This window comes from Falco peregrinus, chromosome 13 (genome assembly GCF_023634155.1).
Source record: "Falco peregrinus isolate bFalPer1 chromosome 13, bFalPer1.pri, whole genome shotgun sequence".
Taxonomy (NCBI): domain Eukaryota; kingdom Metazoa; phylum Chordata; class Aves; order Falconiformes; family Falconidae; genus Falco; species Falco peregrinus.
This window is the reverse complement of record NC_073733.1, coordinates 15026695-15047930: the sequence shown is the minus strand read 5'-3', so window position 1 is coordinate 15047930 and position 21236 is coordinate 15026695. Positions and strand designations below refer to the sequence as shown.

The window sequence follows — 21236 nt, the reverse complement described above, 5'->3', positions numbered from 1 at the left end:
TTTTACTTTGTATCAGAAAGAACACTAATCGCCAATCCACTCTTTATGTTTTGGGGCCATATATAGAGACTTTTGGCCCTTAATGCATTTCTGACTTGCATGCAGCTTAATACAACATGAAAGAGATGGTGACAAATGTATTTAATTAAGTAAGAGCAGGACAATTGCTGTGCATGTGATAAGGCATCCTCCCCAGTAATTATACCTGTAGTTATCTCCCACCGGTGGCAGATTGGCTGAGAGAACTGCAGCGACAGAACACCAAAGCAAAATGTTCTGCAAAAAGGCGATGCCTGCTCATGCCACACTCGCTCAGAAAGCCCCAGCATGATATTTGTGAGCAAAGCTAGGCAGGAATATCTGTCAGGGAATCTTAAGTAAGCAGCCGGTCACGTAATGACTGAATCATTGAGCCAGGCTGTGAAGTGAGGTAAGCTGGCACCATAACATCTAAGAAAAGGGTTGCATTATTGTATGCCACTCTGTCATTAGCGAGTTCTAATTTGTGCGTTAAGAACGTCAGATGGTCAGTTGCTGATACTGCTGTATGAAAGACCTTCCCTGCCCCCTCCCAGCCTGCTCCATAAATACCTGTTGCTGCTGTTTTCCAAGACTTAAAATGTGTCTATAATTCACGTAGGGCAGCTGTCAGGGCCTCATAGTAGTAATGTGACCCAAGTCAGACCTTCTACTACTTTGTGCATTTAACTACTATTTCTGTGTTGCTGGTGTGAAAATATAATTATCTCTACATTAGAAGACTGCAGGGAGCTAGTAAAAACACTGGGCTCTTTGAGAGTGCCCGCACCATGTTAGCTGGTTTAGACCTACCACAAAAAATGGTAGAAATTCACCTCAGCCTTCCAAACATGAATGAATAAAATGAAATGTCTTACACTGCTAAACAGGACAAGACTTCATCACGTAGCTGCAGACTCCAGGGGCTCCTTGCAGTGATTTGCTGGGGTGGGGGAGGCAGTGGGTGGCTGATCTGGTTCCAGCAGAGCTGATGCAAACTCATCTTTAGCAAAGACCCCATCAGACCCACACATCTGCCTAGGAAATGTGATGCCCAGTTTCTGCTTATCAGGGTGAATTGGGGTATTTTGAACCCTTTAGTGCTTTCACAAAGTGCAGCTGATGGATGCAGTGCTGACCCAGGCTCATGGTGACAACCCCAAGTGATGTGCTTAGAGGTAACTCCACAGTTCTCCTTGCGCCTTTCTTTCAATGCAAGCAGCACAGCTAATGGGTCATCACATAAAACCGGAGTACAGCATCCCAAACTGGTAAAATTCAAGGCCTTTCATGTTTTTACTTTTGAAACGTGTTGCCAAAGATGTTGTGGAGGTTAAAAGTTGACTGGGATCAGGTAAAAAGGGCTGCATATTTATTTTAGTAACAAGAACATCAGAGACATAAAAGGAAGAATGAAAATGTTTTGCAAGGGTATGATACCCTCATTCTTTGACATAAATCAGTCTCTAATCCACAGGCATTAGGGAAATCACTTAGTCTTAGAAGCAACTTATTCAGCAGCTGCAGAATTTCCAGCACCACTGCTGGAAACCGCTGATACTCACTAACATAGGAGATAGATGTAGCTCTCATCAATCCCATATTACAACTTCAATATTTCTGTATCCAGTTAATAATTTAAATTATAAAGCCTTGCAGCTGGACTAGAAACAGTACCACAGTACATCCACTTCTGCCCACCACTTTCCCTCCCACACCCTGTGTCCACCCTCTTTTCCTCCCCTCATTCTCCGGCTCCTGCTGCATTCGACCTTTCCTGTTGCCTCTGCGCTCCGGCATGACTGTTTCCAGCCTCCTGCAGCCTGGGTGCTCGCAGGTGAGTGCCAGGACATAAAGCAGAGTTCTTCTTGTTCCCAGCACAGTGACAGCAGCCCCATGCCGCCAGGAGAATTGGCTGGCAAAAGCCTTCTACATCTCTGAGTTCCCACAGAGGAGCCAGCTCAGTCCTTCTGTGGGACAGCAGCTGCAAGGACCCCCTTCAGCACAACTGGATTATTTAAAGAATTCAGCTGCCAAAATCTGCCAGTGTGAACTAGTTGCTCATAAATGGAGATTTTTCACATAATATGGCCAACTTGTGCATTTCCTCCAGGAGACCACAATGGCACATCCTTGACACAAGGATGATGGTTTTACCACATTCCACGTCCTCCCTTAAAAGCAAGGGTGCAAAATGATATTTCTTAGCAGGGCAACATGATACATCTTCCTGCAATCTTCTTAGAAATGGCTGAACTATTTTTTTAATTGACACTTCCTGTACTTTTAAGGAAAATACCAGGCTGAGGTAAATGCCTAGGATGGAAAAGGTGGGTGAGGGATGCTGGTTCACCATCTCCTTCAATGCAAGGACTAAGGATCATTAAATCAAACAAGCAGGTGCCAAGTTCAAAACAAATAGAAGTAGGCACTTCTTCACACAGGGTATAGTTAAGCTGGTGAAGTCCTTGCTACAGGCCAAAAGTGACTGGACAATTTAATAGAAAAAAAAAACCAACATTGGGAAATACTATTTATAAAACTAGCACCTCTGGTTGAGGAAGTACGTGAGCTACAAATCCCTGCAGGCAGGCGCAAGCATCGCCCCTTCTCACTGTCCTCATGCACTTCCCTAAGCCCCTGCCACGGGCTCCAGCCAGGGATGAGCTGTTGTGGCAGACAAGCTTTGTTCTCCTGTGAGCAACCTGTTCCCACGCTGAAGTTTCAACCTGGGGGGTTAACGTTTGGCCAAAGAGTATCCAGCTGAGATGGGAGGAACTGTCCTGCAATGGTAGGCAGGGCTACCTGCTAACAGGGCAAGCAGACATGGTGCCCATGGTACTACAGGGGTCTGTAGCACAGTTTAATTTCTTTCCTGGGAGTTCTTCGCTGACATCATCTTTAGTCTTCCTTAACAGGAAAAAAAAATAAATCAGTAAGTTGTCTTTACACAGGTACTAAGCTAATAGTGAATGTGTATCGTACTAGTGCAGTGAATGGTGAGTCATTATGTGAGTAAAGATTATGATAAAATGAATGTTCACAAGTTCAAGGGCAAACTTTCCACCTTCCTCACAAAAAGATCCTTGTACTGGTGAATTTCCTATTTCAATACAGTATTTGGCTTAAAGAAGCCAGTCTTCTGTAGGATAGTCCTGTGCTTCCAAGATTGCAACGTAAGTTAAGATGGGGTGAGTGTTATGTCTCTGACCTCTTTAGCACGAATATACTTTGCTTACACTTCCACCTGTAAAATAAACCATACACAAATGCACACACATATATGTATTTATAGGCTGTTATATCCAATTCAGTAGTTTAACATCACAAAACATGGTTCTTTGCAGATTGGTGTTCTCATGTATTCTCCCTGCTTGCAAATCTATTTTATTCTTTTAAATAAGAGTCCTTCCCTGCTCTAATTTCCCCCTTAGCAGGAAACCAAAATTTCAGCAAAGCTTGCGCTCTTGGAATACCAAAAATAGTTTGGCCACAACAGTGGAAGGGGTGAAGGAAGTGAGTGAGAGGCCCTGCCAGTGGGCAAACAAAACGCCAGCCCCATCAGCACAGTGCCTTTGAATAGCTGGTCTGACTTTTTTTTTTTCCTTTTTTTTTTTTTTTTAAGTAAAATACATACAGTATTTATAGAATTAAAACCATTTCTATATAAGGGAACAGCAACAAGAAGCTGGTTCTGGTGGAATTCCTATACTAACAAAGCACCCGCTCCAAAGGGGCATGAGGCCGATAGCCCTGGGCAGGGCTCCTGGCAGGGTCCTTGTGGGGGCAGGCTGCTCCTAGAACCCGCTTCCACCAGCCCCAAGAAAAGGGTGGGGAGAAAGAGGCACAAAATGGGTTAAAGGAATGAGACAAAATAAAGGGATAATTTTGACAAGATTCCACAGGAAAACTAGGGAGGAAAGGAAAGGAAAGGGGAAGGGAAAAGGGAAAAAATAAATTGGAGAAGAAGTGGTATCTCTTCTCAGTACTTCTCACCTGGAATTACTGTCCTAAAGAAAGAGATGTCCTTACTTCTTCCATCACATCCTCAGTATTTTTTGGTGCCTGGCTTCTCTTGCTCTCAAGAAGAGGATGGTCTCACCAGCTTGGCCCCCAGTCACACTGGTCTGCAGCAAGGCAGCAATGATCTGATGAAGGCGACTGGGAGGGAAAAGAAAAAGAGAAAAATGAATTGCTGGGAGCACTAGTTGTGGGAAGACTGCTTTTCCACAGCCCTGCCAGGCTTTCAGGCTTTCCAAATCGGAGCCGCGCAAACACGTGTACCTGCACACACACATGCGTGTGCACAGAAACATTTCCAGCCTGTCTCCCCTAGCCTCAGCCACCCCTCCTGAGAGGCCAGGGCCACCAGCTCGCTTCGTGCCACTCTGACACACGCCTCCCAACCCTGTTCCCCTCCACACTGGCTGCAGCGACAGCGCCTGCCCGTTGGGCTCTGACAGCGCTTGGCTCCCAGGAAGAAGTATTCACACACGATGGCAGCTTGAGAGAAAAGTTGAAAAGGAATCAAAGCCATCTCTGTTGAAATAAACATCTGCTCTGCGTTCAGTATCGTGGCAACAGGGCTCACAAAATGCACAGGCAGCCCTCCAAGGGCTCCTGGCACATCACAGCTATCGGTACCTGCTGAAAACAGGCTGGCGGAGCGGCCACAGCGCCGTGGGGAGCAGAGACAGGGACGCTCGGAAGACAAAACTTTGGTCAAAGCTAGAAATAACTTCACAGTTCCCTTGGAGGCATACGGCTTAGAAATCCACCACCCCTGCAGTGATGCTGGCAGATAGGAAGAGATGGCGGCACCGTAGCTCCTTCCATGTGGCTGGGGCGTGTGCTCATCACCCCAGCCCATGGACAGTTTCTTCCCAGTTGCCCCAGTGCAGGCAGTGGAAGAAAGCAGCGGGATGCAGCTGTGGAAAAGCACTTCTCCCTGGAACCCGTGCAAGGACGGATGTGCATTTGGTGGCTTTCACTTCACATGCAATTCCCTGAGGAGCGGTCAGGGTAGGCAGAGACCCGTTGCCTTTTCCTCTGCCTACAGCTTCTGCAAGGCCAAACTGGGACACTAAATGCAAACCTCTCTGCTCCCTGTTTCTAGCGTTGCATTCCTGTATCCCTGCAGAAGGCAGTGCTGTGACACAATGTCCAGCTGAGTCCAAATGGAGCAGTGAACTCTAACCATCAGGATGGTATGGCTGTTACAGCCGGTGGACCACAGTGCTGTATTTCTTTTTTTTTTTCTTTTTTTTTTTTTTTAATATTAATGATGATGCCTTAGCAGGGGGAAGACCACAGCTTGGCTCATGGAGACCCACCTGAGCCTCCAACAGCAACTTAGTAACACTGGTAACATGTCTTTTTAATGAGTGAATTTGATGTGGCTGAGCCAGGAATCAAGGTGAAGAGACAGTGTGATAATACCACTGTTACTGAGCTCCTTTTCAGAGCAGAAATGCACATGAAATGCAGGAATCCGATACCTTTCTGGGAGAGGGAACAGAGAGATTCTTGTCTCCAGTCCAATTTACCCTAATTCCTCCGGAGCACTAAGTGACAAACATGGCCTTCACTGAGAACTTCAAAAGGAAATTGCTGTTTGCATAAAAGACATACTGAGTTGAGCTGGTTGTTAAAAGGGAACTTGAGCAAGAGGAGACAATGGAACAAATCTCTTGGAAAAATGTCCAAAAGCAACTGGATTGTGGGAAATGAGGCTCAACATCTGTGTCCCAGTTGGGCTGTCACTCGACAAGAACAGCAAGCGCCCGGCTTTGGATGTGCTGCTAGACACCACAGATGGTGGCTGCTGTGTAGAGAAAACCAGGAGATGCTTAAGGCTTCAGCAAGGACAGTAAGAGGGAAAGGGGGGGCAATCTGAAGCTGAGGTAAGGACAGTTTAGAGTTTTGCTAGTGTTCCATTAAGACAGGGTAAAAGGATAACAGAAATGAAAACAAGAAACAGGGCTACCAGAAAATCCTGCTGGGTTTTCATCTCCATTTGAATATGTAAGTAGGGCGATCTGGAAAATTTCCTGTCTTCACAATTCGTGTTTCCAGGAAATGAACCCTCAAGCAATGCTGCAAACCAACCCAGCTGCCAGCACAGCTGTGACTAGCCAGGGGGCAAATGGGGGTGACGACAGGGCTGACAATTCTCAGTCCCAGTTCCGCAATCAGACTGGTACAGGCAGAGCCTGGCAGGTAAAACATAATTCCATGCGAGCACCAGGGTCTCCCTGGGGGAATGGGTAAAGCCAAGGCACCAGTGTGGTGTGCTGTGTGGATTTAAGTGGGTTCAATGACAGAGGCTGCAGCAAGGAAGGGAAATTTCCACTACAACCCTGTGTGTACGGAGTCATTTTTCTGCCAAGTAGGAGCAACCAAAGAGCAGATGACTCATAAGTACACATCTCTCCTGGCTGCTTTGGGAGCTCTACTCTATCTGGTCCAACTGCTACATACACTTATCCCTTGTGCTGACGAGGAAGTCAGACATAAACACGTGGGTCAAGGCCAGCAAGGCTACTGGTGAGACTGTAAATGCCATGATGGTGACAGTATGACCTTTGTGCTGGAAGGCTGCATCTATAAAATGCACAACAGTTGGTGCATCCTTCGTGTGTGCTAGTGCTTGACCACCTTTGCATCCAGGAAAGTGGGCGTATTTTTCACTGAAGCGTAAAAAATGGCGAGACCTAGTTAAGTACCACCTTCTACCAGCAGATGTTGAACAGCACACCCAGTCCAGGAAACTGCCACTACAAAGGTCAAAGTATGGGGAGGAGATGAGTGAGAAAGGAAAGAAGGGAAGAGGAAGCATTGCAGACCCTATTGCCATTGACTGCTAATGAGCTGCTGAATACATGGGCTATTGGTTCCCCCTTTCTTGATGTGTGAATGAGGAACAACAGCGAAATAACCCACCGGTGAGTGCAAAAGGATTCCCCGAGAGATGTGTCAAGAGTGCACTCCAGAGCCTGATCTTCCTGCTGTGTTTGGAGAGGCTGCCACGGGGCGAAATGTTTACTAGACTGACTCAGATACTAATGGGAGTCAGGGGATAACTGGGAGAAGAGGGAAACAAAGAAGTCAGCGCAGCAGAGGAGAGCTGAACTTTCACAAGAGGGAAGTGAGGAAAGCTTGTTTGTGAGCTGCTTTGCCAGGAAGTCCTGTGACTAACCTTATTTCACACACCGATTTTATGGACGAAAACTGTATTTACGGCATGTAGGGCAAAATGTACAACAAAGCTGTGAAAAGGTGGGCTCACCCTTCCTTTGTAAGGTTAAAGCAAACTCCCTGAAAGCTTCCCTACTATAAGAGCATCCCACCAGAGCAAGGCTTTGACTTCACAGCTGAGACTGTTGCATGGGGGCCCAGGAGCAGATTTTGTAACCCCAAGGAGGAAACAAACCCAGCAGAGCTGTGCATTCTTGCAAAAATAACTGGGGTTTTTTTGCCATTTAAAGAAAGAAACTTTGATGTGCTGCAGTTTTGCGCTGTGCTGGTCTGACTGCTCCCATGCAGCACAACAGGGAATCTCTTCTCTTTCCATTCCCCCTCTCCTGCACCTGTCCTCTCTTTGCACTCAAAGGAAAGCAAGACTATACTGTTCTACAGTTTCAATGGCAATTTATGGATCACACAGGAAAATGTATAGGACTGCTAGAGGCAGAACTTTCCACTTTCTGCCCATACCACGATGGGTACAGAAGACTAGATGATCTGGGAGTTTGTGCAAGCCAAGCAGGATGAAGCACAGTGTCACCTCAAAAAGCCTGTGCTCGTGGCAGGGCAAGTCAGGAAAGATGCTGACAGACTGAAAAGGTCAGAGGAGGAGAAGAGGGAAGGCTCAAGGGCAACAGTGCCAAGCAGAAAGATTGTGACAAAATAATGCTTGACTCGGTACAACGTCAACTCAGAGATAAGAGGAACGAGCCAGCCTCCTGAAAGGGTTTGCACAAGCCAAAAGGATGAACTGTTTGGCCTGGGCCATATAGGCACGTGTAACAAAAACAAGCCAGCAAACAAATGAAGTGAATTTTTCAGAGGCAGGCTAAGTAACAGGAAAAATGTTGCAGTGGCAGGAGGTACTAGCCTGGGCCATACAGCCCAGTGAGCAGAACAAGGTGCATATGGCATCTCAGCTCTGTCACTGGTATCTGCCCACGCTGCCTACGCCTGTGCCACTGACATGGGGATGAGGGAATGGTGTGGCTGCTGCTGGGCAGGGTGAGCAGATGCCCTTGAATGTCCTCCCTGCTCCACATCCCCCTGCCAAGGGGAAACCCTGCAAAGTGCTCTCCCTCCCCTACCAGCTCCTGGGGAAAGATGGGTCACCAGTCTACAAGTGTGAGGTCAGAAAGGACAAGCAGCATACCCAGACTGGCCCAACATGGTTCCAGTCCATGGAGGTGTGTACTTCAGCTGCTTCCCACAGCTCTTCTGCAGCCCGTGAGCTGCTCAGAGGCAGCACCTAGCCCTGAGAAACAGGCCCAGCCATCAGATATTTGGTCTGATGCCCCCATGGATTAGGTAGTTCCCACCTGGCCAGTTTGTCATCCTAAATGTCTTCTCTGACATGTCTTCCCATGCTGCGGTCTGGTGGTTTATGGCTGCTCTGATTGATGCATTTCTGGCTGCTGACTGGCTTGTCCCAGCCTAACAAGTAGATTTTGAACTGCCTGCTGTTGGCAAGGTCATGCTACCACAGGGATGGACAACCACTGTGGCTATGCTTTGATCTGTAGTGCTTTTCTTTCACTTCTCCCTGAAGTGGTGGGCAAAGGGGGTGGAAACCTCTTTTTCCCTGGTGTAGGGCTGTAGAGGGAGCAGTGACATGGCCAGCAGCGGTGGATCGCCCCTGGCAGAGACACATACCATGACACAGTACTGCAGGACCTGTGGCTCTGCGCTCACCAGAATGCTGGGATTCCTCATGCCAAATCCCGGTGGCCCCTGCACCTGTATCACTCCCACCCCTCCTGCTCCCAGCACAGGCAACGTCCCCAGGAACTCATCACATCCAGGCTAGACAGACATGGGCACTCCTGCAGCTTTGCCTGCACACTTGCATTCATCTCCCAGCTAATTATAGCTGAAATAGATTGAAGCTTCTCCTGGTGCTTCCCACCTGAAGTGGCACTTTTCGTTGGGCAGGTAAGGGCCTGGCAGCATATCCTGCTTCCCACCCACCTCCCTGTCCCCGCCATGGCTCTGCACAGCCCTGGCCATCCAGCCCCGCCACGCTGCAGCAGTGACCACACTGAACCTCACCTGCAGTTGCAGCGCTTCCCCTGGATTTCCCCAGTGCTCTGCAGGGTGGTTTCTGTAGGTGCTTTGCTGTGCTCCAGAGGTGCCTGTATAGGTGGATCCCGTTTAACCCACTTGGATTAACATGCTTCTGCTACCAGCTCTAGCACCTTGCCTCCCTCTGTCTGCAGTGTGCCCAAGCTGGTACTCCTGTGGCATGCAAGTGCCTGAATTTTGGAGTAATTTGTGCCAGATGGATGTAACTGCTGGTACTCTATCAAAAAGAAACGCCAAAGTTCACACACACCCGTGTGGACATTTGCATGCACGGCCTGCAGCCCCTGCTTTCAATCACCTCAGTGAACACCCTGATGCATCCTACAGCACAGCTTCTTCAGCCTTTCAGTTTTGCCCCAGTTATTCCCCCAGCCCGGGCTTTTTTCCTAAGGAGGGACCTGAAGAGCAGGTCATGGTACAGAAAGACCCAGTGTGGTTCACTGGGGCCCAGCGTAGGGGACTCTGCCCTGGGCTGGTTTTTGAGACTTGCCTCTACCGGTGGCTGGTGCAGACCTGGCTGCGTGTCTCCCTGCCAGGGACAAGGGTGATGCCCAGCTGGCCCTTGGCTCAGTGCGTGCCCCTGGCACATGCTGATGGGCAGGGCTATGGCTTCTTTCCTGCAGGGCTCCCTGAAATTCTCTGGGCATTAAAGGGACGGGGGCCTTTGTGACAAGCTCTCTCCAGCCTGCTCCTGTTTTCTCACTCCAGCAAGATGGCACGGGTGGAGGGATTAGTTTGCTCCACTTGGTGCCAGGGTAAGAGCTCAACATCTCCTGCCTCCCTCCAAGTTTCCACTGTGTTTCCAGCCTGGGAAAGGAAAACCCAGGCTGGCAGCATGCGTGGTCCAGCGCTCTGCGGGGTGGAGAAGGAAAAGGGTGAGAGTCAGCCCTTAGTGGGTGAGGGAAGGTGGAGGTGGGAGCCTCCCCTCTGGACCAGACCTCAAACCAGGGGACCATTTCCACAGACATCTGCCCTTCTCATTTACAAAAGCCATTCTGAGAAACGGTGCAAAGATCCCATTCCCTGGAAACCCACTCCACACTGGCCCTTTCCACCCAAAAGTCCCCACTTCCCTTTGGTTTGGGGACAAGGGCGAAGAGGGAAGGCAAGCAGCAACCCATGATGTCCTGCGCCTGTATTCCCTCTCACTCTGGTTAGCTGGGAGAGGCTGCAAAACGGCAACCAGGTCTCTCGGAGAGGCAGCGAGCACCTGGTGAAGCATGGCCTCTCCCCCTGTTATTTGCCAGATATTTATCACAGCACTGACACCTGCACCAGCACGGTCTTTGAAGCCGAGTTGTTTAGGAAACAGAAATGAGAGAAAATAGCCAAGTCACACGAGGTGTCTGAGCACGAAAAGGAAGCTCAATAGTCTATTAGCTTCCCCCTGATGCCTGAAGTGGATGGCGATTCGGGGGCGGAGGAGAGATAAGACGGCAGATTAGCTGGGTCTCAGGCAATTGTAGGCTGGGCCGGTTGAGCAGGATTGCTGGCTGCTGACATCAGAGCGCTCCCGGGCAGACGGCAAGGCAAGGCTGATGGCGAGGCAAAGCCAACGTACAAAGTTTTCAGGAAATGCCAAAGAGATGGTCATTAGTGGCTTCTTAATAGAATGTCACCCTTCCCTGTCATCTCAGGCTTTTGAACAGGGCCTGGGCACCCCACTCTGCCCTCTGCCCCTCAGGGACTTCCGAAGGGTGCTTTACCTTTGCTGCCTCCGGCTCTCCCGGCAGAGCAGCTCCAGGTCCTTTCCTATTTCTTTGTCTCATTGCACTAATTTCTCTTGATCTGGCAGAAGCAGAAACCATGTTTGTATTGTGCTGACAGATGTTCCTCCAGGTGCCAGCGCTGGATGTCCACAATCCCATGGGATGCCCGTGATGGTGCAGATGTAACCTGCGACTGCGGGGAGATGTGCAGTGGCAGAGGTGGCTTCATCAGTGCCACATGCTGCACAACCACAGCGCCCATGTTCTGCTACTGGGAACCCTAAAGCAGGGTGGGTGTAGCACGTTGTCAAACATCCAGGAGTGGCTGGTCACAGGCTGCTCAGTCTTGCCTGTTAGAAACACAGATTCAGTTTAAAGCAAAACAAACAGATTGTGTTGAAGTATCAGGGACTGGCTATTGCCAGGGAGTAAGGGTTGAAGGTGGCTGCAAGAGCCCTCCCTGTAAAAGGGAATGTGAGACCTGTTGCTGGCACTGGGTAACTCTTGTGTAATGCAACCATGGGTAGCTCTCACCCACTGCACTTTCTTAAAAAAAAAAAAATAATAAATTTCAGGAGATGGATCTGTAGGTGAATGATGAGGGTCCGATCCATCTGTCTGCTCCCCTCTCACCCTTGGGCTGCATTTTGCACCTTGACCAAAGCCCCTTCTGGTCTCTCCGGGTGCTGTTCAGTACCTGGGATGAGGGCTGTGGACAAGTGGAGAAGCAGGAAGAGCCAGAGGACTCTCACAGAAGGGCAGGAGGTTGGTGGGAGGCTGTAGACCATGGACATGCCCAGAGGAAAGGTCCCCGTGCTCTGAGAAGTTTTTGGAGCCGTTAATGCCCCCCCAGACAGGCATCCCCCAGTTTACTCAAACAGCTGCAGGGATGCGCTCCCTCTGCTCACCCGCCACGCTGGGTACCCAGCATCAGCCCTGGCGCTGGCTGTGCCCTGCAATGCGCACGTACACCTCGAGCACACCTGCATCCCCCCGAGCACTCCTGCACACACCCCCCCGGGAGAACTCCTGCACGCCCAGCCCTTGTGCACTGGCCGTGAGGCTGCTGGGTGCCAGGGCATGCGTGGGCTGGGGGGCTGGGTGTGTGCAGGGGATGCCAGGGCACTGGGGGACTGGGTGTGCGCCGGGGGTGCCAGGGAACGCGTGGGATGGGGGGCTGGGTGGGCGCAGGAGGTGCCAGGGCACGTGTGGGCTGGGTGTGCACAGGGGGTGCCAGGGCACTGGTGGGCTGGGTGCGCGCAGGGGGTGCCAGGGCACGCGTGGGCTGGGGGACTGGGTGCATGCAGGGGGTGCCAGGGCACTGGTGGGCTGCGTGCGCGCAGAGGGTGCCAGGGCACGTGCAGGGATGGCCGGGCGTGCAGGGGAGGGGTCCCGGACACGCGTGGGGGCGCGCAGCGCAGCCGGTGCCGGCGGGGCCGGGGCAGCTCGGCGGGCGGCTCCTGCCCCCCAGCGTCGGCTCCGCGCTGCTGCCCCGCCGCGCCCGCGGGGCTGGCTGGCGCTGCCTTCCCACCAAACACCTTTCTAAACCATCGGTTTAACAAAACAAAGCCCGAACCCAACACCCCTCCTCGCCTCAAAACAACAAACTTACCCCCAAGACCCCCCCGTCCCAATAAAACACAATCAACAAACCCGCAGCCACAGAAGAATCCCGAACGCATGCATGACAGGGACAATCTCCCCGTGGATGACACTAGCTCTGTCCCCCCCCCATGCTGGCCCTGCCTGCTGGTCTCACGGCTGGTGACAGTGTCACCCCCTCTCTGCTCATTAGTCACCTTGGCACTCAGATTTTACATTTCCATTTCTTGTGTTACCGTGACTTTTCGGAGGTGCAGCGGCGGGGCTGAGCACACCGTCTCCTCTCCGCAGTAACTTTTGGACCTTCAGGCCACTTTCAGCTGACTTTGTTAAAGGGCTGAAAGGGCTTTGCCATCGCTCTGCTGCTACCAGCTTGTGAAGATGGAGAGGGATGAGCCCCGTGAACACATCCCAGGCAAGGGCTGGCAGCGCATCCACCTGCCAAGGGGCTGGCAGGGAGCATGCAGCACGAGCCCCGGGGAATCGAGGCTTCAGTCACTTCAGTGCTCACAGCCTTTTTCTTTGGCAGGCAAAGTATGATGCTTTTCCCCCTGTCCACCCTCTGAGCTACAAAAATAAAATGCAACAGGAGCCCAAGCTCTCCCCAGGAGCTAGTTAGCCTCCAGCATTAATAACTACAGACAGACATGCCCCATTTGCAGCTGGCAATAGCATTGCCGCAGAGTATCTGTAAAAGAGGTGCAAGTAACACCATGGCCTGCCATGAATCTCACAGTGTTTGACATTTTCCCAGAGCTCCACATCCTGAAGACAAATGGCTATAGCTTCCCCTAGAAAGCAAAGCTTTTATCTTCCTTATTACAAAGCGAGAGCCAGGAACCGACCTGATTGCACCAAAAAGGCAAAGAAGCTGGGGGGGGGGGGGGGGGGGGGCACGAGGAATCAGTATAATGAGTCCCATCTGTATCTGTGTTGCATCAGTCCTGACCAGACAGTTTGGATTCTGTGCTTCTGGAGATACAACATGCTATAAAGCTTTCAATTTTATCTGGATCTAGCTCGAAAAATAGAGTTTGAGTTTCGTTTTTTCTCCCCGTGCCCCACCCCCCACCCCACCCCCACCCCCCGCCCAAGTGGAAGGATTTACTCCTGCTACTCAGGATTCAAAGCAGGACTACAAAATAAAATGTATTGTTTTAGCTTACGGACAACAGCAAGTTTCCTTAATTGTTTCTCTATCACTCATTCAGAGGCATCTCATAACAGTTAAGCAGTGCAATAAAAGCATTAATTGTGCACCAGTCCCTGTAGAGGCCGCACAAAACTCATTTATAATAGTGGCAGGGGCCTGGCTAGGAAGATCTGCTAACAAGCCTCTCCTTGTATCACAAGCTATGCATGCCACAGAAAATGTTTCTTTTGCAAGCATATTTCACTTATCTGACCTAGCAGGGAATAAAAGTGGAAACACAATTGACAGGTCCGGAGATAAATTTAATAGAAGGACAATAAAAGCAGAAGCATGTTTATAAAATAATTCAGAAAATGTCTCTGCTTTGTCATGTCTGTTATTTAAATATGAAGAATCAGGGTTGCATTCCAGATCATCCAGAAAGACACTTTATGCCCATTACAGGAGGAAAGTTTCTCCCAAGCATGCTGGTGTTCAGGAGCTGGGTCAGTACAGATGGAGGAAGAGCTGCAAGGCTGGTGCCCAGGGAGAGCACCCGGGAGATGCCCAGGGAGGAACTGGCTGCAGCAAGCAGAGCCCAGCTGCCCCCAGCTCCCTGCCCTGGCTGGCCAGGCTGAGCACCAGCCCCTCAGCCCCTTCCCAGCTGGAGGGACTGGGAACTCTATTCCCAGCCTTTCTGGGCTGCCTACCTGTACCCGTGGGAGGGAAAGTAGCTCAGCAAAGGTCTGCTCTGCAATAGCGACAAAGCTCTTGGCTGCTTCCTCTTCCTAGCTGCTTAGGGAAAAAAAAAAGTAAAAAATGACATTTCCCAATCCCAGGCAGGGCGTTACATTTCCTCCAGAGGAAGCAACACAGTATCAAACAGCTGAATCAGCTTTGGGTTGTGTAAACTACACCTCCATCACCCAGGGAGAGACATCCACTCTAATCCCAGTGTTACTAACATCCACAAATCCGCATGGACCACCCCGTTGTTATGGTCAATCTGCAGCTCTGGAAGTCTTGCATAAACTGAGCATCACAAAACCCATGTGCATTAAGAAGTTGCTATACAGCTTCCCCACTTACAGGTAAAATAAAAGGTTGTAGGTGTAAGTAAGACCATTTCAGGACCAGTATCATGAAGCTGTGCCCTAGCAAGCTGAAAATCTCTTACACTTACAGTGCATCCTACATACGCACAAACAGAGCCCTGAACCCTCTGGCTGCTGCTTTTTAGTGTACACTTCCCATTTTTGTTCTACTTCAAGAGCACAGCAACAGAACAAAAAATCTGCATCACATGCACTTTCAAAAAAATTTCTTAACATTTTCAAAATTACCATTGATGAGTGCAAAAAAACACGGCGTGTAAAGAAAACAGGCCAGTGAACTACCTAGGAGCAACATCAAACCACTTTTGAGAGCACGCTGAGCAGGGGAACGCTGAATGCTGGAACCGGCTGACGTGCACACTGGCAGGGTTCTGCCTCCCCACATTCCCACCAGGCACTTGGACCATATTTGGTAGAGTAATGAGGACGGAAGACCAGAAGGAAAAACCTGGCTTGGCAGGCAGTTGGCAATAAAGCCTGTTTTGTATACACTGTAATTTGTGGTCACTGTCTTGGTAAGTGGTGATGCTTTTCATTTGCTCTGAGCATGCGCTTCCTCTGCCCTCCAGCCCTCACCCCAGCCGGGACCAGGCTCTGAACCACGGCTTCCAGCACAACTGGGGGCATGAGAGCAACAGGCAAAAAGGAGTCCTGATTAACAGGGGACAAAACAGGCAAGAAAAGAGCCTCTGGATACCTTACAAGCTAAAGGAAGATGATGAGCAGGCTCATGACCGGATGGGAAAGATCAGAACGAGCTGCAGTGCAGCTTGGCGCAGTCAATTTTTCTTTTGTTTTAAACTTTACAAAAAGGATCATCCATAAGCAGAGCAAATTAACAAGCAAATAAACACACATCCAGATGAACAGGCTGGAGAACGTTCAGATAAAGCGGATGTCTGCAGGTGGGCAGGGCCTTATTAATCCTGCAGCACATCATGATCTAAACACTGATGCAACCTGAAATACAGGCAGTTTTCTTTGAGGTCTGCAGAAAACAGAAGTCTTTGGAAAGTGAAGGACAAACATTATGTTTGTCTTCAGAAAGGAAGCATCCAAGAAATTATCGGTCCATTCGTACAACTTTCATCCCTAGAGTAATTCTGGAACAGAGTAAACAGGGTTTTTTTTATCCCTTCTTTGCATTGTTTACCAGCCATCAAGAACAGTCTGTGTCACACCAAAGCATTTCCCCTTTTTGACAGGAGCAGCATCTGAGGCAACATCCTTCAAACCAGCTTGAGGAAATACAACAGTTAATCATTGAGAAGGATATGCAGCTGAAAAAAAAGCCTCTTCAAGAGCACTTGACCACCCAGCAGGACAGTGAATGCTGCTATTATTTTGCAGGAATCTGTCAGGTTAGCAGCTTCATTCAGCATTTTAAACAATTTGATGGTGTGAAAGAAGGCATCCCATGGGTTCTGTCAAAGAAGGAATGGCCAGAAAGACGTTCAGGGACATAATTGGACTGTAAAAACATTGCAGCAGTTTTCCAAATGGCACAGCAACACAAGCGACAAAAGTGCAATCCAATAAAATTGTTAAAAGCTTTCTGCTTAGGCCAGAGAAATCAATTTTGTAGTAAGGAGACTGACAGGGCAGCCGCATTGCTAAAAAGCTCTGACATCGCAGAAAGCCACAAACTGAGGAGCAGCTATAGAACAATCCATTGCCACAGAAAGAAGGAGAAGCTGCTCGTTCTGGATGAACTTGGGGGAAGAGGACCAAGACATAAATAAGGTAATTGTTCTGCTGGCTTGAGGCTGACAGTCTGGCTTAGATAGCAACACACTCAGCTCTAGAGAAGGCCAACAAGAATGATGAATGATTTAGACAGCATAACTTAGGAGATAAGGTTGAAAGATGCAGGCTTTTTTTTTTTTTTTTTTTTTTTTTTTTTTAAAGCAGAGAAGAGCAGAGACAGAACTTGAGGCAGCATGAGCAGAGTGCAAACCAGATAACCAGATGCTAAAGAACCATGGCCCCTGGCGAGGGGCGGACAGAGGAGAAGGCAACTTAATTTGCAGCAAAATCAATTTAGGTCAGTTGCTGGGGGAGTTTTCTAATTAAGGAGAATACAACAGTGAGAACATTTGGGAGAATCTTCCACTAGAGATTTTTTTACACATTGGACAAACCTGCACCAAGAGTGCAGTCCTGGCACTGCTCAGCAGAAAAGCACAGGGAGGTGGTGCCTGACAATTCTCTCCCAGCTCTACCTAAGCTTTAATACCTAAGCAGTATTAAACACCAGCCAGGCAGGCTGGCAGCAAAGTCTTGTGTCTTTTTTTTTTTTTTAGTATTTTTTAAAAATTGTTTGGAAACAGAAGCACTGAGGTACTAACAGTCTGACTCCTGTTCTTACCTCTGCTGTCAGGAGTGGTTCCAAAGAATGTTCATCAATATGGTGATAGGTGCTTTATATATATATGTAAATATAAATATGTATATGTATGGATGATCGATACCATTTCACACATATCTCAAACAAAATAACGTTACACATCTAATAAAAACAGCCCAGCATTTCCAAGGCTGCAGGGTTTTTGTTGCAAGTCAAGCTCAAACACAGACCTCTGAGTCCTGCACACAGGGAGGCAGATGCCCTTCTCTGACTGCTATGTTAGCAGTTTTCCTACCTTTTATTCCTCCTAGGAAAACCAGCCACAAAGTTTTGTATGCAGTAAAAGCCCTATGAAAATCACCTGTGGAAAAACATCAACTAATGGCTCTGCTGATCTAGTCGAGGCTGTCTACAGGTGAATACTCCCCCAGAACATGATAGGATGTGAAGTTAAAACTAACTAGGCATACCCTGAAAAACTTTCCCTGTAGCCAACTCTGACATTTGAAGGTCTGAGCAATTTCACACCTTTTACAAGTATGCAGCTGGCATTTCTGAAGTTTCTACACTGACATTTTGTGCAAAGGAAGGAAACTAGTGAGTCTAAGAGGCTTTGAAGTGCAGGAGGGAGAAAGGCCCCAGCAGGGGAAAGAGACAGACACGAGCTAATTTTGGTGCTCTCACTGTCATTGTCAAAAAACCCAAAAATCAGTGGACTTTGTCTCAACTTGCTACATTAAAACAGGTTAAGAAGAGGCAAATGTATAGCTAAGTGCCTTAAAAATGCCTCATTTCTCGTATTTCAAACTTTACAGAATTACACTGTAAATGTGCAGAGTTCTGAGACAGCAATTGCTGATAGCACGGGATCTAATCAATCTTTCATTACATCAATAGGAAAGGATGCCTATCGCACACACCAATTTGTTCCTCGCATGAAACACATTCAGTTGTTCTTCTAGGGGGTTTTGTGTATGGTTTTGTTGTTTGTTTTGTTTTGTTTTTAGCACAGAAGATGCAGGGCCAGCTCTATGTCCAAAGCAAGACATTAGTTTAACTCCTGGTTCAAGCTGCTCCTAACCTTTGATCTAGCTTAGTAAATTTTGTCCGGGTTCCAAAGAGTGACTGTGCCTGAGCTTAACAAAACCTCTTTCTCCCTAAGCTTTCAATCTCATCATGCTCTTAGCCAAGTCCATTTTAGCAGTTTGAGCCAAATTAAACAGAGGAGAACTTTAATGTAATAAGCTAAGAGTATGATTACTGGAAGTACTGCTTAACCAGAAAACATCTCTTTGTAGACGCTTTGTGCATGAGTCATCAAAATAATTGCAGGACTCTGGCAAAAGCAAAACAAGGAGCAGTGAGTATTACTAGAATACACTGGCTGTTCTACAGCTCTGCAGTGACAGCAGCCATTGTAGTTCTCCACGGAGTTATTACCTTCAGAAGACCACTCGGCAATAATCAGAGTACAGCTGTAGAAGGGATACTGTCATGATAAACAACACAAGGTTTGCAAGCAAAAAGAAAGGATTTCATTAACCTAACCAACACAGCTGGAGAAAAGAAAGAAAGAAAAAAAAGCCCCAAAATCATCAACAAGTTTTCAGGCTCCTACGTGCTACAGACCTGAGGCAGAATTTCCGGACCTGAAAGTCTGTCTCCTTTCTGTGCCTCCCACCCAAACCCAGATTGCTTTGCTGTGGTAATAGTGTAGATTTAGTTTCATCAAAGTGATCTCAAGTCTCCTACTTTCACCACGATTCAACAGAGCTAGCAGGAAGCTCATCCAAAGATAGAGATTTTAATCTGGTTTTGCATTTGGATTTGCAGTGTTACCTAGCAGCCACATTTCCACAGCTGCCAATGCAACCCATGGGGCTTGCGCCCATAAAACATTGTTTTGCAAATACTGAGTAAAGCTGAAGCATCTGCGAATGATCTTGATGAACCTTCAATAACCCTGGCAGATCTGCTCCTTCCAGCCCCACCACGTCCATTCCTGGACCTGAAGGTCTCAGCTGCTGCCTGGCCATGGTGCTGGGGTGAGAAGGGAGGGGGGTTTCTGCAGTGTCCCCACCACACCTGGGCTTCCACTCACCTACCTCCTGCTCTTGCGTGGGTGAGGGGAAAACCCTCCAAACCTCCAAACAAAAGAGTTTCTTTTTCTTTTTTAATGAAAAAATAAATCAGCATTTCCCTTTCAGGGGAAATTTTGAATATTTGAAGTTCCAACTCAGAACTAAGTTTATTGAATACTTTCCAGTGAATGGAAATACCCAATCTGTGAATAGCTCAGCCTAGTAAGCATTGAATCACCACGGCTTACAATTCGGTGTTCATCTATCGACTCCTTTAACTATCTCATGGCATTCTTTAACTGAATTAAAATTCACAAAAAAGAAATGAAGTGTTTAGTTTTTCTAGGATGGCCAAAACTTAAGTTATTTAACATAATGTATTAAAATAGGAAAAGATCACTTATAAGAAGTGATTAAAACCATCTTTGGCTGTTATTGCCAGCAAAACTGTAGAACTGGGGAAAAAAATCCAAACAATCTTGCTTTTTAATGTCACAATTTATGCCTTAATTTTGAATGATCTGCTCACTGAACTGAAGGGAACAATGTATGCTTTCTCTGAATCTTTCAAAGAAGCCATTGCCAACGTGTTTTTTTGGCACTTGAACACGTTTGGGTCTAAGCAACTAGGCAATGGCTTTCATCAGTTTAGCAACCTGGCATTTGCAACGACTTCAGCAGCTAACAAAGACATAAAATACTGGAGCTATGTTTGGTAGGGCTGCAGCAACCTCAGTCAAATTCTAGTTTGAGAATTTATTTCTCTACAGCACTACGAAAAAACAAGCCAACGCCAGAAAGTAGCGTGGCACTGAGTACGCAGAGGGTGACAGGAGAAGTCTTGTGCACAGCTCCATCTCCATTTCATTACCCCAGCCACAAAACCAGCAGCTGTAGCATTCCCCACCGATTGCATGGGCCGAGTTCACTTCTGAAAGGGAAGAAGGCAAAGCAACACTCAAGATTTTCTACTCTGCACTTTGCATGCCTCAAACACGGCTTCTCATTACACCACTTCTGTCTCTGTTTACCTTCTCAACCCAAGAACGAAATGCAATTATATTGAAAGACATTCAAATACTGTTTATATAAATGAACAAACATTTATTCATATAAACAAGCAGACTTACAGATCAAGTAACTGCAATGAAGAACAAAAAAATTATAGCAAAACTTGGAAACCGTCAAGCTAAAAATACCCTAGCTATAAACAGGACACTAAGATGAAAATATACTCAGACACTTACTTTACATGCCAAAACACACGGTCAGGAAATCCATCCATTAGGAAGTGTGTCAATTAATATTATTCAGGAAACAAAGAATTACCCAAAACATTTCTGTACAGTGATCTAAACCATCCTCTGCATCTGTGTCTTCCCTTTGGTCTAACACCTTCCATCTGGTGTTCCCCCCCTCCTTTGGCTTTATGAATTATTTTTTTTAAACATAAACACCAAAACAAAACTCACGAGAATTTAGGGTCAAACACCAAGGATCATCTTCCTAGATCACCATACTGAAAGCCACAAAACTTTATATTACACCATTATGCTTACTTACCTTGAAATCATACATTTCTGTTTGTCTAACGGTCTATGATGAGCTACATTCTAGATGAGGTAGATTTGAGAAGTATTTATATCACTACAACGATAAACATGTTGTGGGGGAGCGGGAATGAACTTGGCAGAGGAATTTAATTACCCTTTCTCCCCATGCTATTCCTTTACCTCTGGAATACCAGATAGCGCTGCTAGCTGACTTTGTATAACCTGAGTTTTGTTTTATTTCACTGAAATCCCTGAGGTTTTATTCTTCTTTTGTTTCATTAACCAATTTTTATAACGTCTTTTTATTTTTTTAGCCTGATTGTAAGTAAAAGATTTAAGCTAATATGGGGTC

The 21236-nt window shown here is 47.6% G+C and overlaps 1 long non-coding RNA gene across 1 annotated transcript; it reads right to left on the bottom strand.

The window, feature by feature from the left end:
* Positions 1-10628: 10628 nt before the first annotated feature.
* Positions 10629-16769, bottom strand: LOC114010885 (uncharacterized). The gene is made up of 2 exons (XR_003552562.2): positions 14499-16769; positions 10629-11404 (listed from the first exon to the last, which is right to left on the bottom strand). It is a non-coding gene; the product is annotated as an uncharacterized LOC114010885 (long non-coding RNA).
* Between the last annotated feature and the right edge of the window lie 4467 nt (positions 16770-21236).